Here is an 18376-nt window from a genome sequence, read left to right on the forward strand (position 1 = left end):
GGGGTATTCCTAACTCTCACCCTGGCATACTTTGCAAGGGTAGCCGTGGGTCACCTTTGGGACAACTCAGAAACCAAATTCGCGGGTTCGATCAGCGCCAGCACTCTCAGGGATTACCCTTCTGCCAGGACGATCAGGACTTTTAAATCACCTGCCCTTGGACTCACGCCTACGGCTCCCTTCCGAGGCGCACTTTATACTTATCGACTCCTGGCCTGAGGTGAGCTACTCGGCTTCGTGGTCGGTCTCCAGACCCGGCCAACTAAGAGAGAGGCATGCGTTCAACATGAACAGGAAAGGCTCCAAGATTCAGTCCTTAAGCGACACAGACGGAGTCACTACAAACCGGCAAGCCTCCGTCCGGTCTTCATTTCAAATTAAGACTGGTTCTTTTCCACGATAGCAAATATAGCCAACCGTGCCATATGTATCTTCCTATCTCTCGCAGGTGACAGGAAATCACCCGACTTCTACCGTGTTTGAGCAGGGCTAAGCACTACACGAGCCTGAGCTACATAGGATTCAGGGTATCAATATCTGGACAAGGATTGGATAACCAATGCAGCAAGTGTTTGCATCCAACACCTAAACTTAATGCAACAATATATATATGTAACAATAATACTTTAACTGCATTTCGGAAATTAGGAGGCTTAATATGCTGCGGGGCTTGCCTGGGATCCCACACTGAGTCAGTGTTAGTTAGACGACACTCGCTAAGTGAGCATCTCCCGTCCTAGCACTTGTCCAGTCCTTCCACCTTCGGGATAGGTCCATCAAACGCCGTCTCCAGGTTTGGCTCCAACATCTCATCCTTCACGTGGTGCATCTAGCGTACCTAGATGAGATGCAAGATGCAAGTGCATGAATATGAAGAATAGTACCATGAGACGCATCACAAATAGCAAGCAAGACAAGCATCGTTTACACTAAACACACTTAAGTACTTTGCGATGCTTAACTTAACATCACACAATCTATCATGCTAAGATAACAAAGAATATTATACATGGCACATAAGTCTCACAAGATCTCAGGTGTATTTAACTTAATTACCAAGGACGTGAACCACACTTAGCAACATGCAAAGCAAGTCAAGGTGAAGCAACAACTATAACCGGAATATGCCAATTTCTGGACTTGCAAATAGCAGCTTCATAAATCAATCATATCTGGAGTTTTATAAATCCAAATGATATAAAACAAGACATTCTGGAAAGCTTAGGAAATTATCCACATTTCATCTTTAATCATCTCAGCATGATTCCCAAGTTATCATGACCAAACATGCTAATCTTTTAAGTCTGCGCAGAATGTAATCAAAATCTGGCAGTAGACTTATTAAGCATGCAACTCCTAAACTATCAGACCTAGGATCATGAAAATTTAACACAAGCAAGATAAGATAATCATCTACGACTTTTGTATTTACCAAAACTACAGTAAACATCATTTACACCATGAAACTAGTTGCACAAGTAACACTTGCACCAGCAGCCTAAATAGCAGAGGCACAGCTATGGACAGAAAACTTATAGGAACTTTAGAGAAGCATAAATGGAGTTCTAGACCTCCGACAAACATGATTCTTAACTTTATGGAAAGCTTATAAAGTTACCTACAACTTTCTTATTATCATCTTAAGATGATTTCATAGTTAACAAGGTCAATTAAACCAAGGAAGACATCTATATCCAAAACATGAACAGAAACTGATATGCTACTTTAAACAGCTATAAGTTGAGTTCCACATGTCCAATAAATATGGTTCTGGAATTTTTCGAAAGCTTAACAAATTTTGAACAACTTTGCTATAAACATCTAGAACTAATTCTGCTACTAACAAGGTCACACATGGCACACAAAGCAACCCTGTCTGGGTTTGGGCAGAAACTGCCACAGTACTTTAAACAACTATAGCTAAACACATACTTAACCAAAAATTGTGCTCTTTAGCTTTTTGAAAAGCTTATGAAAATTACTACAACTCATTTATTATCAACAAGGCATGATTCATAACTTAACTGAGCCAAACAATGCATACATGCAGAACTGTCCAGAATAGAAGCAAAGCAGCATATGTCATTTGTTATTTTTCATATCTCTAAATTGATCAAGCCTAAAATCCTGAAATTTTTACCACACATCAAACATCACATGAGTAGCATGCCACAAAAATTTCACTTCATTTGGAGCCCTACAACTGCAGTTATGAAAAAGACAAATACAACTAGAATTAAAAACCTAGAGGCATAAATCTATTTTTACAGCTAAAACTTTAACTGAAACATGACATATTATAGATCTACTGCTTAGACAATTTCACAAGGATTCCAAAAAGTCCTCATTTGCTATTTTACGAATTTCCTATGATTTACTATGAAGTTTCAAAGTTTTACCCGATTTACAACAAATAGGTCCTCGGAAGCACTATTCACTTGAGTCAATGACATTGCAGTTAGGCCCCTGACTTTCGTCGAATTTTTGTAGGAGGTCCCCGACGGGATTTTTAACAGGGAGGTCGCCGGGGTCTCGCTGCTCCGGCCGGAGGAGGCCATGCCGTCGGCGGCTGAGGGGCGGGGGAGCACCAGGGGGCCCTTGCGCACTTGTAGGTGGCCGCCGCTTGCTTCGCGGACGCCCGACGCGGCCTGGCCACGTGAGCCAGCGACGGCCGCGGCAGCCTCTCCGGCGGCAGCGGCTGCGGGGTCGGCCGGCGAGGGATTCGGCCGGCTGGGGAGTGGCTTCCGCGTCCAAGGGGAAGGGCCACGGCGGCCAGCTTGGCGCAGCCAGCGGCAGGGGCCGGAGGTGGCTGGGCACGGTGCCTGCTGGGCGGCCAGCCATGGCAGCCTCACCGCGAGCAGCAAGGAGCGGAGGTAGAGAGCGAGAGGGGTGCTGGGAAGGCGAGAGAGGAGACGAGGGCCGCTCGGGCGCGCGGTTATGGAGGAGCAGGAGCGCGACAGAGGCAGGACACGCGGCAATGGCACGCGGCCATGGTGGCGTGCGCTCTGTGCATGGCGGCCACGCCCTGGACACGCGCCCATTATGTCGAGCACGTGGCGGGTGACGAACGGGGCATGGTGGGCGACGTTTTTGGGCTTGTTCCTGGCTGATTTAGCGAATGGGCCAAAAACAAAGTTTGACCTACTCCTCATGCTCTCCAACTTTGATTAAGGGTGCTCAGCCATTAGGCTGTTGGATTAGAAGATAATTAGTACTAAACTTGATAGTGTCAGTGATTTGACAGCGACAAGCAAACATCCAAAATTGATGGTCGAAATGAAATGCAACTGGTGCCATCTTCTTGTATGTTCTTCCCCATCATGTAAGCTCCAACTTTTACATTTGGATCAACTAAAGTTGCTTAGCAAAATTTGGAGAACGCGGAATGTCATCGTCGAGGCCCAAGATTTCAGACTTAGGTCTACAAACAGCAGCAGTTTCGATCTTGTAACCTCTGTTTGCATCATCTACAAACTGAACTAGGGCATACTCCAAAAACAAACTATGTTGTACTCAAAGCAAAGAACAACTTTTATTAAAGGATCAAGGTCTGGATCAGCTCGGTTTGCAAGATATAAAGCTCCAAAGTAGGGTACCCAAAACTGAAACACCATTTTGACTTAGCCAAAATCTGAGGCTCCAGAACAGCACTTCATTGAATATTGGGAGCTCTATTTGACTAAGTTAGATACCAAACTAGCTCTTGACCATTTAACAAAGTTTGTTCTACATAAGATGAGCCACAACTTTTATTAAAGGTCCAACTCCAAAACATGCATAGAACCTATAGTTCTATTTTGACCAATGTAGGATCATGATAAAGCTTAAATTATCCTTTTTGATCCATTGGAGCATTTTCTTGGCATTTGCTCAATATGAACCTTTCATGACTTTTGTTGTAGAGTTCAATTAGAGTCGTTTGGGCATAGTACCAAGGTTTGTTTAATGACCAATGTTTCCATTCACTTAACAGTGCAATTCCAACAAAGATATAACTTATCATTTCATGTGACTTCTTGATTCCAAACTTCACGAAACTTTTCCATGGGTCAATATAGATGGGTATTGATGTGAGACACATGAAGATATTCCAATAACACTAGTCAAGCATATATCTTGAAAAGGGCCTATATGTAAACAAATGTGCGTGGCCCAAGTTTAAGTTAGAGCTCCATCATGTGGATTTGATCTTGACACCTACATTACCACTCGACATGTCATGTTTGAGTTTAAACCCATTGCTTAACTGGTGATAAACACTTGGGGTGTTACAGCCTTGACAAACTTTGGCATCCGAGTGCTTTCTTGAGTGGCGCTTGTGCTTTTCTGAGGAAAAAGTATTCCTATCTGGATGTAGCCCCCGAGCCTCTTGCTTTTCGGAATGAAGAGCTGGAGGGTCTTTTTAAGCTTAATTTCGGTCGACTAGTTTTAGGTGTTAGCTTTTAGCTACCCTCATCGGCGGGCTCAAGCGTCTTTTCAGCTATTTTGCTCTCGGCCGGGATGCTCAGGCATGTTTTCAGCCATTTTGCTTTTTGTTTCGGGTGTTAGCTTTTAGCTACCCTCATCAACGGGCTCAAGCGTCTTTTCAGCTATTTTGCTCTCGGCCAGGATGCTCAGGCATGTTTTCAGCCATTTTGCTTTTTGTTTCGGGTGTTAGCTTTTAGCTACCCTCATCGGCGGGCTCAAGCATCTTTTCAGCTATTTTGCTCTCGGCCGGGATGCTCAGGCATGTTTTCAGCCATTTTGCTTTTTGTTTCGGGTGTTAGCTTTTAGCTACCCTCATCAGCGGGCTCAAGCGTCTTTTTGGCTATTTTGCTCTCGGCCGGGATGCTCAGGCATGTTTTCAGCCATTTTGCTTTTTGTTTCGGGTGTTAGCTTTTAGCTACCCTCATTGGCAGGCTCAAGCGTCTTTTCAGCTATTTTGCTCTCGGCCGGGATGCTCAGGCATGTTTTCAGCCATTTTGATTTTTGTTTCGGGTGTTAGCTTTTAGCTACCCTCATCGGCGGGCTCAAGTGTCTTTTCAGCTATTTTGCTCTTGGCCGGGATGCTCAGGCATGTTTTCAGCCATTCTGCTTTTTGTTTTAGGTGTTAGCTTTTAGCTACCCTCATCGGCGGGCTCAAGCGTCTTTTCAGCTATTTTGCTCTCGGCCGGGATGCTCAGGCATGTTTTCAACCATTTTGCTTTTTGTTTCGGGTGTTAGCTTTTAGCTACCCTCATCAGCAGGCTCAAGCGTCTTTTCAGCTATTTTGCTCTCGGCCGGGATGCTTAGGCATGTTTTCAGCCATTTTGTTTTTTGTTTCGGGTGTTAGCTTTTAGCTACCCTCATCGGCGGGCTCAAGCGTCTTTTCAGCTATTTTGCTCTCGGCCGGGATGCTCAGGCTTGTTTTCAGCCATTTTGCTTTTTGTTTTGTGAAAACAACTCGTTGAAAGTCATGACAAGACATGCTGTGGATGAATATCATCTTTATTGATCATGAATATAAACTAATACATATGTTGTCGAGGAATATTGTCCTTTGTCGATTGTGAACGTTGGTCCCTTGTGGCTTGCATATCTGTTTTTTCTTGAGTTGTTTTTACGCGTAGAATCTTCTTAGCTGGCTGATGTGCCATGTATTGTTGACTTCTCTTCCATCTTCGGTTATTAACTTGTAAGTGCCTGGTCCGATGACTTTTGTGACAATGAACGGACCTTCCCATGGACTGAGTAGCTTATGTCGTCCGTCAGTTTTTTGTATCCTTCTTAGCACTAAGTCTCCGACTTGTAATGATCGAGGATGGGTACTCTTGTTGTAGTGTCATCTTAAACCTTGTAGGTATCTGGCTGATTGGAGGGTAGCGTTTATTCTGACTTCTTCTGAGCTGTCGAGTTCTAATCTTCTTGTGTGTTCTGCTTCTCCTTCATCGTATTGTTCTATCTTTGGTGATGTCCAGATCAAATCGGCAGGCAATACGGCTTCTGACCCGTAAACTAGGAAGAAGGGTGAGTAGCCTGTTGCTCTACTTATTTGAGTTCGTAGCCCCCATACTACTTTAGGTAATTCTTCAATCCATTTGGACCCATAGTCCACTAGTTCTTCATATAACCTTGGTTTTAATCCGGCTAGTATGAGTCCATTAGCCCTTTCTACTTGTCCATTGGCTTCTGGATGTGCAACAGACGCATAGTCTATACTGAAACCACAGTCTTGTGCCCAGCTTTTGAATTCTATAGCTGTGAAGGGGGAGCCTAGATCTGTGATGATTCGATTGGGCATGCCAAAGCAGTGCATAATGTCTTGGATGAACTCGACTGCTTTGGCTGCGCTGTATTTCGTGAGTGGTTTGTATTCAATCCACTTGGTGAACTTGTTGATTGCTACAAAGATGTACTCGAAGCTGCCTTTTGCTTTCTTCAGAGGTCCTACTTGATCCAGCCCCTAGCAGGAAAAAGGCCAAGCGGGTGGGATGCAGATAAGATTGTGAGCTGGCACATGGGCTTGTCTTGCAAACATTTGGCAACCTTTGCATTTTCTGACAAGTTCTTCTGCGTCTTTCAAAGCGGTTGGCCAGTAGAATTCGGTGCGAAATGCTTTGCCAACCAGTGTTCTTGAAGCGGCATGATTTCCACAGCAACCTGAGTGTATTTCGTCTAGGATCTCTTTGCCTTCTTCAAATGAGACACATTTTAGGAGTACTCCTGATGATGCTGCTCTTCTATAAAGTCTATCTCCTACTAGAACGTAGTTTTTGCTTCTGCGAACAACTTGGGTGGCTTCTGCTTTATCTACTGTCAATTTATTTTCTTTGATATAGTCGATGAAAACTTGGATCCATGAAGTGTTGATTACCAAGATCTAAACGCCTTTAGCCTGAATTTCATGGGTGTTTCACCAGGTTGTTTGATAGAGGGAACTGATAGCTCTTCTATGAATACGCCAGGTGGAACCTTCGCTCTGTCTGATCCGAGCTTGGCGAGGACATCTGCTGCAATGTTGGAATCGCGCAGGACGTGTAGAATTTCTAATCCTTGGAAATGTTTTTCAAGTTTCTGTATTTCAGCACAGTAAGCACCCATGTTTTCTTTGGTGCAATCCCAATCTTTGTTGACTTGGTTGATGACTACTGCTGAATCGCCGTATACGAGTAATCTCTTTATTCCGAGGGTAATTGCCACTCGTAGCCCATGGATGAGGGCTTCATATTCTGCTTCGTTATTTGTAGCTTGCCATAATATCTGAAGGACGTACTTGAGTTGTTTTCCTTCTAGAGAAATGAGGAGAACGCCTACACCGGCTCCGCCTAGTTTGAGTGACCCATCAAAGTACATCTTCCAGTGGTCAAGGATTGTATCTAATAAAGGCTGTTGAATCTCTATCCACTCGGCCACAAAATCGGCAAGGGCTTGAGATTTGATTGCTTTCCGCAGGGTGAAATCGATGTTAAGAGCTCCGAGTTCAACTGCCCACTTTGATATGCATCCCGTCGCATCTCTGTTGTGTAAGATGTCTCCGAGCGGGAAGTCTGTCACCACTATGATCTGGTGGCTTTCAAAATAGTGGCGAAGCTTGCGTGAAGTGATCAATAGGGCGTAGAGTAGTTTTTGCACATGTGGGTACCGTATTTTTTATTTAGATAATACTTTGCTGATGTAGTATATGGGTCGTTGTACTTTATACACGCGTCCTTCTTCTTCTCTTTCTACGACTATTGCCGTGCTGACCACAGCAGTAGTGGCCGCAATGTATAGCATCATATCTTCGTCTTTCCTTGGGGGTGTGAGAATTGGTGAGGATGTGAGGTATGCCTTAAGTTTCTTGAAAGCTTCATTGGCTTCTTCTGTCCATTCGAACTTATCTGTCTTCTTTAGTAGTTTAAAGAAAGGTAGTCCTTTTTCACCGAGCCTTGAAATGAAACGATTGAGTGCCGCCATGCAGCCCGTTAGTTTTTGCACATCTTTGATGTTTCTAGGTGGGCCCATCTCCATTATGGCTCTAATTTGCTTGGTGCTTGCTTCGATTCCGCGATGACTGACCAAGAAACCGAGTAGTTGTCCTAAAGGAACCCCAAACACACATTTGTTCGGGTTCAATTTCCATCTCCACTTTTTCAGGTTCTCGAAGGTTTGTCTTATGTCTTCAATTAGTGTATCCGGGTTCTTTGTTTTTACAACTACATCGTCCACGTATGCTTCTACGTTTTCACTGATTTGATCGCCAAGGCATGTTTGGATAGCTCTTTGGTAGGTGGCTCTAGCGTTTTTGAGTCCAAATGACATGGTCTTGTAGCAGTAGGCACCAAACGGGGTGATGAAAGATGTCTTGCTCTGGTCTTGCTCTTTTAATGCTATCTAGTGATACCCTGAATAGCAATCAAGAAAGGATAATAGGGCGGATCCTGCTGTTGAATCAACTATCTGATCAATGCGTGGCAGCCCGAACGGATCTTTTGGACAGTGCTTGTTGAGATCTATGTAATCAACACACATGCGCCATTCGTCCGTGTTCTTTTTCTGTACTAGAATTGGGTTTGCTAGCCAATCTGGATGAAGGATTTCTCTAATGAATCCGGCCGCCATTAGCTTTGTGATTTCTTTTTTAATTGTTGCCTTCTTGTCAGGTGAGAATCGTCGTAGCCATTGCTTTACAGGTTTGGAGCTTTCATTGACATCAATTCTGTGCTCAGCCAACTCTCTTGGGACACCTGGCATGTCGGCCAGTTTCCAAGCGAAGATATCTTTGTTGTCCCGAAGAAAGTTGGTGAGCGCGAGTTCCTATTTTGCCGAGAGGTGAGCACTGATGGTTGCTGTCTTGGAGGTATCGCCAGTGCCCAAGTCAATTTGCTTGACGTCGACTTCTTTTGGTGGTGCGATGATGCTGGGCTTTTTAGCCGGTATTTCTAATTCTTCTTGGCTCATCTCTGCAGCAATTGTGGCTATTTCTTTTCTTCCATTGTCGGCTTGTGCTTTGGCTGTGATTTGGATTGCCTGAACGTCGCAGTCAAAAGCACGCTTCAAATCACTTCGAAGAGAAAGGACACTGTTGGGTCCTAGCATCTTAAGCAGTAAGTACGGATAATGTGGTATTGCCATGAATTTTGCCAATGCTGGGCGTCCGAGGATTGCATGATATGACGAATCGAAGTCTGCAACCTCAAATTTGATAAACTCTGTTCGGTAGTTCGAAGGAGTTCCAAAAGTAGTGGGTAAAGTAATTTGTCCAAGTGGCATGGCTGCCTTGCCTGGTACTATGCCGTAAAAAGGTGTACTTGTTGGTGTGATCATCCCGGCGAGTTGTAGTCCCATCTTCCTTAGTGTTTCTGAAAAGATGATGTTGAGTCTGGCTCCCCCGTCGATTAGTACTTTGGTGACAGTCATACCAGCAATAGTTGGATCTAGAACCAGTGGATAATGGCCTGCGTTTCCCACACTAGTCCATTGGTCTTCTCTGGTAAATTGGATAGGATACTATGACCAATTGAGATATCTTGGTGTAGCCGGTTCTGTTGTCATGATAGTCCGTAGTGCTAGTTTTTCTTGATGTTTGCTTCTGTAATCTGGAGCCCCTGAGAAGATCACTGCTACCGTTCCCCTAGATTTTTGGAATCCTTTGTCCTCGTGGTTGTCTTCATCTTTTTTCTAATTGTCCTCTTTGGTGTTCTCCTTACTATCTTTTCTTGTGTATCGATCATTGAAAGTGTAGCAATTTCTGATGGTGTGTCTCCCATTGGGGTGCAATGGGCAACGTATGTTTTCAATGTCATCATATCTTCTGGGTTTAGAAAACTTCTTTGATTTGTCGGCCATTGCCATGGTATTGTCTGGTCTACGTTTTCTTTCTTGATGTCTGCTATTTCGATGATTTTGCTTGTCCGGGTTGTCCTGGTTGCTTCTATCCGGGAACCTCTCTCGTGTTTTTTCTTCTGCAGTAATCATCTTTTCCACTGTTCGTCTGAATTCTTCATTGTTTCTTGGATTTTCTTTGCAGAAGTCTTGAAATTGCCACCTAGCCATGATTCCGTGAGAGAAAGCTTCAATTACTTCTCGTTTGGTGATGTCATGCACTTGAGCTCGTAGTTCGCCGAATCGTCGATAGTAATTTCTGAGACTTTTGCCTCCCTTTTGCTTGAGTCCTTTCAGTTCTGCATGAGTGATTGGGTGTGTAATGATTCGTGCGAAATTTTCACAAAAAGCTCTTTGCAAGTCCTCCCAATTTCTGATAGATCCTGGATTTAATTTGTCGAACCATTGGAGGGGCATGGCTTCTAGTGCCATGGGAAAGAACAGGGTCTTGATATCGTCATCACCTCCGGCTAGTTCAATTGATTGTGAATATATTCTGAGCCATTCCCTTGGTTCAGTTTTGCCATCATACTTAGAGTGATTAGACGGTTTGAACTTGTGAGGTAATCGCACCGATGCAAGCCTGTTCGCGAAACAGGGGAATCTGTCATGTGTTCCGGCTTCTTTGAATTTGGATTCGGCACCTCCTTCTGGCCAGCTGTTGTTTTGATGGGAATAATTCTACGAGGCTGTCTGGGTAGGCACCCTACTCCTGGTCTTTCTTGGTTGTTCAAATTGGTGGCCTTAATTATGTTCCTTCCTACTTTCTCCGTTATGGCTTCCACCTGGCCCAAGTCTTTCGAAAGCGGACTTCCTTTGATTTTGATCTTCTTGCCTGTGGGTTGTTGATCTGGCGGGTAGTCTTGATTGGGCTCTCTCTTCATGCGTTCTCAGGATCGTCGATCGGAGCAAGTCCTGGAGCTGTTCATACTTCTCGCCGGGATGTGAAGTTGCTCTGAGTTCTTCTAATGCTTCTCGAATCTTATCGTAAGGCGTATTTGCCGTGCGCCTTCCTTCGACTTCTCGTTGTGATTTTCTTCTGTCGTATTCAGCCAACTCTGACTCGTATCTGATCTAGGCTTCCCTGCGCTGCCTAGCATGGTGTTGGTGCCCTTGCTTCAACTTGTTTTTTCTTTCTCTAGCTTGTTTCTGACTCTCGGTTTCTCCATCATAGCCCTGGGCAAAGGGTGATATATTGGATTCTAATTCATCTGATGACCTGACGTCAGGTGCTTCTAGTGGGTCTAAAGGTGATCGCGGACGACAAACCATGAACACCTCCCGCGTGTGAATTGCTTCGTCATAGGTGTTGTTTCCCATGCTGTCATAGTTGTTGATAATTTCAGTAGATGCTTCATGATTACAGATCGAATCCCCTTCTTGATAGGGTAGGATTGTTGTTGTTGTTGTGCCGACTAGTTGGGTTCCGCTATCTTCAAGAACGGAACCTGGCCAGTGGATGATACAGTCTTGTGATGTTATCGTTAGCACGAGACCCTCCTGGGCTCCTGTCAGTGGTATCCCAAGCATTGGATTGAAGGATCTTTCGAACTGTCCCTGATAGGATTTTGCCATGTTGTCGAGCCCAAATGGAAAAGAATTCGACTTCTTGAAAGAACTCTGAGTGTAATCCAAATTGTTTTGGGTTGTGCTCTGGAATCCTGCCGAAAAAGAACTCGGTTTCTTGAAAGAACTCGAATAAAACTTCACCTTGGACACGGAACTTGAATTCGAGTCAGATGCGCATAGCCGTGAAATCTAATTTGAATCGGATATTATGAGCTGCACGAATCTTCTGGTGAGCGGATCCATCGTAGTTGTCGAAATAGGAAATTCTTCATGATGATCTGGATCTTTGAGGAGATGGCCTTGAAGCTTGCCGTAGTTGTCCGCCTCGCAGATCCATGAGCCGAAGATGAAAGTTGATCCTGTCGGGAAGATCATGTTATCGAGGTCCATCGAGCTCTCGGATGCAAAGTCGCCGAAAGCCCCTACCTAGCGCGCCAGCTGTCGATGTTTCACCACCGATAGCCTGCCTGGAGGTACCCGGGGCAGTTTGTTCAGGCTTCAGCGTATGCAGAACTCGACGGTACACGCAAGAGACAAACGACTTATCCTGGTTCGGACCCTCGATCGTTGATCGAGTAACAGTCCTACGTCCAGCCGGCGTTAGCCTCTACGTTGGATTGATTATGAGGTGTCGTACAATTATTGTTCTGTTGTTGTCTTCCCCAGGAGCCCTGCCCTCCTTTATATAGTCAGGAGGCTAGAGTCCTAGTCGGTTTACAATAAGAGTTCCTAGTAGGATTACTGAATAGTACTACTACTAAGATTACATGGGAAGAATCCTAGTTAGACTAGATCTTCTCTCTCCCTTGTGGGGTATCCTGTGGGTCCCACATCGACAGATGTTTTGAGTGTGGACAAGAAGGTCACTTTGCCCATGAGTGTCAAACTCCACCACCATAACCCTTGCTCAAGCATGCTAGACCTTTTGCTTTCAATGCTCATTACATGCTTAGAAAGGATTCTAGTGGTAAAATGAAAGTCATGTTCTTAGGACTTCCCAACAAGAATAGGCCTAAGAAAATTTAGGTTGCAAAGTCACTTGTTGAGATAGTAAAGGGCCCTCAACAAGTTTAGGTCCCTAAACAAGCTTTATCTCTTGTGTGTAGGTGAACTACAAGACCGGTGGAAGTAATTGGGTAATTGATAGTGGTTGCACTCAACATATGACCGGTGATCCTCGTATGTTCACCTCACTAGATGAAGAAGTTGATGGTCAAAAAAGAATTATATTTGGTGATAATTCAAAGGGCAAAGTCAAAGGCTTGGGAAAAGTGGCAATATCAAATGATCATTCAATCTCAAATGTGCTATGGGTTGCTTCATTGAGCTTCAACTTGCTATCCGTTGGTCAATTGTGTGATCTTGGCTTTCAATGCTTGTTTATAGAGACTGAAGTGGTTGTATCTAAGAAAGATGATGATCAAGTTATATTCAAGGGATTTAGATACAACAACCTATATCTAGTGGATTTCATCTCTGAAGATGCTAACTTGAAGACATGCCTATTTACTAAAATCTCACTTGGGTGGCTATGGCATAGAAGACTTGCTCATGTTGGGATGGGCTCACTCAAGAAGCTTATGAAGAATAAATTGGTGAGAGGGTTGAAGGATGTGAAATTTGAGAAGGACAAGCTTTGTAGTGCATGTCAAGCCGACAAGCAAGTTGTAAACACTCATCCTACAAAAGCTTTCATATCAACAACAAGAGTGCTAGAGCTCCTTCACATGGATTTATTTGGACCAACAATTTACAAGAGTTTGGGAGAAAATCTTTATTGTCTTGTGATTGTTGATGACCACTCTAGATATACATGGGTGTTCTTCCTTCATGACAAGACCGATGTTGCATCATGTTTCAAGAAGTTTGCCAAGAGAGCAGAAAATGAGTTTGAAGTGAAGCTCAAGAAGATAAAAAGTGATAATGGAAAAGAGTTTGACAACACAAATATTGAAGCTTATTGTGATGAAGTTAGGATCAAGCATGAGGTTTCCACAACATATACTCCTCAACAAAATGGTATAGTTGAGAGAAAGAACCGGACACTTATCACACTTGCAAGAACAATGCTTGATGAGTACAATACACCCAAAGCTCTATGGGCGGAAGCTATCAATACCATATGTTATGCATCCAACCACCTATTTCTTCAAAAGTTTCTTGGTAAGACACCTTATGAGTTGCTCAATGGAAAGAAGCCAGATGTCTCATTCTTCTGGGTGTTTGGTTGTAAATGCTACATCTACAAGAAGCGGCAACACCTAGGGAAGTCAAAGACATTGTGATATTGGCTTTCTTGTTGGTTACTCATCAAAGTCCAAAGAATATCGAGTATTTAATCATACTATCGGCTTAGTTGAAGAAACATATGATGTGGAATTTGATGAATCTAACGGCTCCTAAGGAGCACATGAGAATCTTGATGATGTAGGTGATGAACCATTGAGGGAGGCTATGAAGAACATTCTGGTTGGAGACATCAAGTCCAAAGATGATATACAAGTGATTGATCCACCTTCTTCATCAAATGTGCCACCATATGGTGACAAAGATGGGAGAGTAGAAAATAAAGATACTCATGTCTCCCATGATCAAATGGTGGTACAAGCACAAGATGTTGATGCTCCACAATAAAAGCTCTAGTTTGGTTTTGGTAAATTAATGAAACCCTAAGTGCTAACCTAGTTTATCAAGTGATCTTGAGATAGGTAGCACACTCCAAGTGGTGAAGCAAATAAAGATCATAGCATGATGATGATGATGCCATGGTGATGATCAAGTTCTTGGACTTGGAAAGAAGAAAGAGAAAAACAAAAAGCTCAAGGCAAAGGTATAAACTATAGGAGCTATTTTGTTTTGGTGATCAAGACACTTAGAGAGTGTGATTACATTTAGGATTAATAGCCGTACTATTAAGAGGGGTGAAACTTGTATCAAAATGCGGTTATCAAAGTGCCACTAGATGCTCTAACTCATTGCATATGCATTTAGGATCTAGTGGAATGCTAACACCCTTGAAAATGTTTGTGAAAATATGCTAACACATATGTACAAGGTGATACACTTGGTGGTTGGCATATTTAAGCAAGGGTGAAGAAGTTAGAGATGAAAATGAGTTAGTCTCGTTGGTCACAAGGTGATCGGACGCTGATCCTAGTGGATCCAGCATGTCCGGTCAGTTGTAATAGCAGAGACGCTGGCGTCAGTCAAACGACCGGACGCTGGGTCATTCAGTGACCAGACACTAGAGGCAGGGTCCGATCCTATTGTCAGGCAGTGCACAAAGGCTAGGGTCTCTGACCGGACGCTAGCAGGGTCCAGTCGTGCATGATTGGACGCGTCCGGTGGGCAAAATACGTTTCTAGAACCTTACTGGAAATGATCGGACGCTAGTGGCTCAGCGTCTAGTCAGTTATAGCGCTGAGTCCGGTCAACTCAAGTGACCGTTGAGATCGGAACACGTGGCTATCGTCGGGAGACCGAACGCTGTGGTCCAGCGTCCGGTCAACATGACAGAAGCGTCTGGTCAGCCCACGTTGTGCCCAGTGAAGGGGTACAACCGTACAACGGCTCTATTTTGTGGGGGCTTCTATTTAAGCTCCATGGCTAGTTGAAGCTCACACCTTTGGCCATTTTCATTGACATAGCAACCTTGTGAGCTTAGCCAAAGCCCTCCCACTCATCTTCATCATTGATTCATCATCTTTATGGGATTGGGAGAGAATCCAAGTGCATTGCTTGAGTGTTTGCATCTAGAGGCACTTGGTGTTCGTGTTTTGCTATGAATTTTGCTTGTTACTCTTGGTGGTTGCTGCCACCTAGATGGCTTGGAGCAGCAAGGATCATCGAGCGGAGGGTGGTGGTTGTCTCCGGCTCCGATCGTGGTAATTGTGAGGGGTTCTTGACCTTTCCCTGGTGGAGAGCCAAAAGGTACTCTAGTGGATTGCTCATGGCTTGTGTGATCCTCACCTTGTGTTGGTTGTGCGGCAAGCCCAAATATGATGAAGATGATGTACAAGTGATTGATCCACCTTCTTCATCAAGTGTGCCACAAGATGGTGACAAAGATGGGAGAGTAGAAAATAAAGATACTCATGTCTCTCATGATCAAATGGTGGCATAAGCTCAAGTTGTTGATGCTCCACAACCTCCCCCTCAAGTGGTTGATAGAAGAAATTCACCTCTACTATAAGCTCATCCACAAGATCTCATCATAGGGAGTCATTCAAAGAGTGTAATGACTCGATCTCAAAAACTTACTTCATTTATTAAACATCACTCTTTTGTCTCTTGTGTTGAACCTAAGAATGTAGAAGAAGCTCTTCAAGATTCAGATTGGATAAATGCCATGCATGAAGAGTTGAACAACTTCACTCGCAATGAAGTTTGGACTCTTGAAGAGCGACCACAAGGTGCAAGAGTCATTGAAACAAAGTGAGTGTTCCGCAACAAGCAAGATGATCAAGGCGTTGTAGTGAGGAACAAGGCAAGACTAGTAGATAATGGGTTCTATCAAGTTGAAGGGTTAGATTTTGGGAGACCTTTGCACTGGTTGCAAGACTTGAAGCCATTCGTATCCTCCTTGCATATGCATCACATCATGAAATGAAATTATATCAAATGGATGTTAAAAGTGTATTTTTAAATGGCTTCATAAATAAACTAGTCTATATTGATTAACCTCTCAGGTTTGAAGACCCTAGATATCATAATCATGTTTATATGTTGTCCAAGGTGCTATATGGACTTAAGCAAGCCCCAAGAGCTTGGTATGAACACCTTCGGGATTTCCTCATTAAGGAGGGCTTCATCATTGGGAAAGTCGACACCATACTATTCACCAAGAAGCTTTATGGAGAAATCTTAATTTGTCAAGTATATGTTGATAATATCATCTTTGTATCATCAAATAAAGATTATTATAAATAGTTTGGTGAATTGATGTCGAAGGAGTTTGAGATGTCAATGATTAGAGAGCTTACATTCTTTCTTGGTTTTCAAGTCAAGCAAACGAGAGAAGGGATTTTCATCTCTCAAGAGAAATATACCAATGATCTTCTCAAGAGGTTCAATATGGATGAATCTAAGCCAATCAAGACACCAATGCCATCAAATGGACATCTCGACCTAGATGAGGGAGGTAAAACGGTTGATCATACTCTCTACCGCTCTATGATTGATAGCTTGTTATATTTGACCGCATCTAGGCCCAATATTATGTTTAGTGTGTATATGTGTGCTAGATTTCAAGCTAATCCTAAGGAAGCTCATTTGGTTGCTGTTAAAAGAATCCTTAGGTATCTTAAGTACACACCAAGCATTGGTCTTTGGTATCCCAAATGAATTAGATTTCAACTAGTTGGCTATTCCAATTTAGATTATGCCGGTTACAAAATTAATAGAAAAAGTACATCCGGAGGGTGCCATTTGCTTGGTAGATCACTAGTGTCTTGGTCCTCTAAGAAGCAAAATAGTGTGGCTTTGTGCACCGCCGAAGCAGAATACATTACCGTGGGTGCTTGTTGTGCATAAATATTTTACATGAAGCAAACTTTGCTAGATTATGGTGTAGTTCTAGAAAAGGTACCTCTTTTATGTGACAATGAGAGTGTGGTAAAGCTTGCTAATAATCCAGTTCAACACTCTCGCACTAAGCACATAGATATCTGCCATCACTTTCTCGCATCAAGGGGAGCTACACCCTTATATGGATGCTCCAACGAGGACTAGTGTGGAGTGGCGACTCTCCGATACCTCGGCAAAACATCACTGTGTTCCTTCTCCTCTCTTTACTTTAAGCTATACATTTGAGCAATTCATTTCTTGTCTTTACATTCTTAGAATTGCCATGCTAGAGTAGGATTGGAATCTAGGGTGCAAAACTTTTGTGCGGTAGAACAATAGGAACATATTCTTGCCACAAGGGGTGAAGTGGGCTAAGTGTAGGGTTTAATTATTGCAAAGAATTTTAGAATTAGTTCAATTCACCCCCTCCCCTCTTGGACATCTTGATCCTTTCAGCTCTATCACTTGGAATGTGCCACCTATCTTATAATCACTTTGATAAACTAGGTTAGCACATAGGGTTTCATCAATTCACCAAAACCAAACCAATGTTTTTAAGGCGTCTCCTAATCGCCAAGGCGCTCCAGGCCAGACGATTTGGCAGACGACTCACCTCAAATTCGTATGGTGTCCGCCTTAGGCCTGTGGCGTCCGAAAAACATCGCTTTGGCGTCCGATTCTTCCCAGATCGAGCAAGGCGGGCGCCATACGGGATGCTCGCGGCAGGAAAACATGGGAGCACAGGAGAAAGGATGGGGGAAAAGAGCAGTCCCACGCGCAAAGATTAGGCGCGCGTGGAGAGAGGAGCGTGGGAGAAATCAGAGAGCAGAGAGAGGAGTGCTCGCGGGGAAGACAGACCTACCTGCTCGCCCGTGTGAACGCGTTCGCCCGCACCACCGGGAGAAGCTGCTGCCGGCGAGCCTCCGCCTCAAGAATAGGCTCCTCCTCCCCCTCCCCTCTTCCCCATCTGCGCGAGGAGCAGCCACCGGCGGGCTGCTGTTTCCCTGCCACCTCCTCTGGTCCTCCATCGAGCAGGACATGAGCCGCTCTGCCTCCCCCTACCCTCTTCCCCATCCGCGCGACAGGCTGCTATTTCCCCGCCTCCTCTGTTCCTCTTCCACTATCGAGAGAGAGAGAGAGAGAGAGGTGGGCGGAGGCGGAGGGAACGGGAGGGAAGAGACAGAGATATGGGCGGAGGCAGAAGCTGCGGCGGCGGCGCAGTGCAGGAGAGACCGAGAGAGATGAAGACATGCTAGGGCTACTAGGGTGAGGGCCACATGGGCTGCTTGGTGCACATGGGCTGGGCTTCTTACTCCTCCTTTCTTTTTCTTTTTTTCCTTTCCTTTTTTCTTTATCATCTATATACTGCTCCGAGTTTGCTCAAAAAAATCTATATACTGCTCTGAGCTACTGTTTTAAA

The sequence above is a fragment of the Miscanthus floridulus genome, chromosome 1, assembly GCF_019320115.1.
Source record: "Miscanthus floridulus cultivar M001 chromosome 1, ASM1932011v1, whole genome shotgun sequence".
Taxonomy (NCBI): domain Eukaryota; kingdom Viridiplantae; phylum Streptophyta; class Magnoliopsida; order Poales; family Poaceae; genus Miscanthus; species Miscanthus floridulus.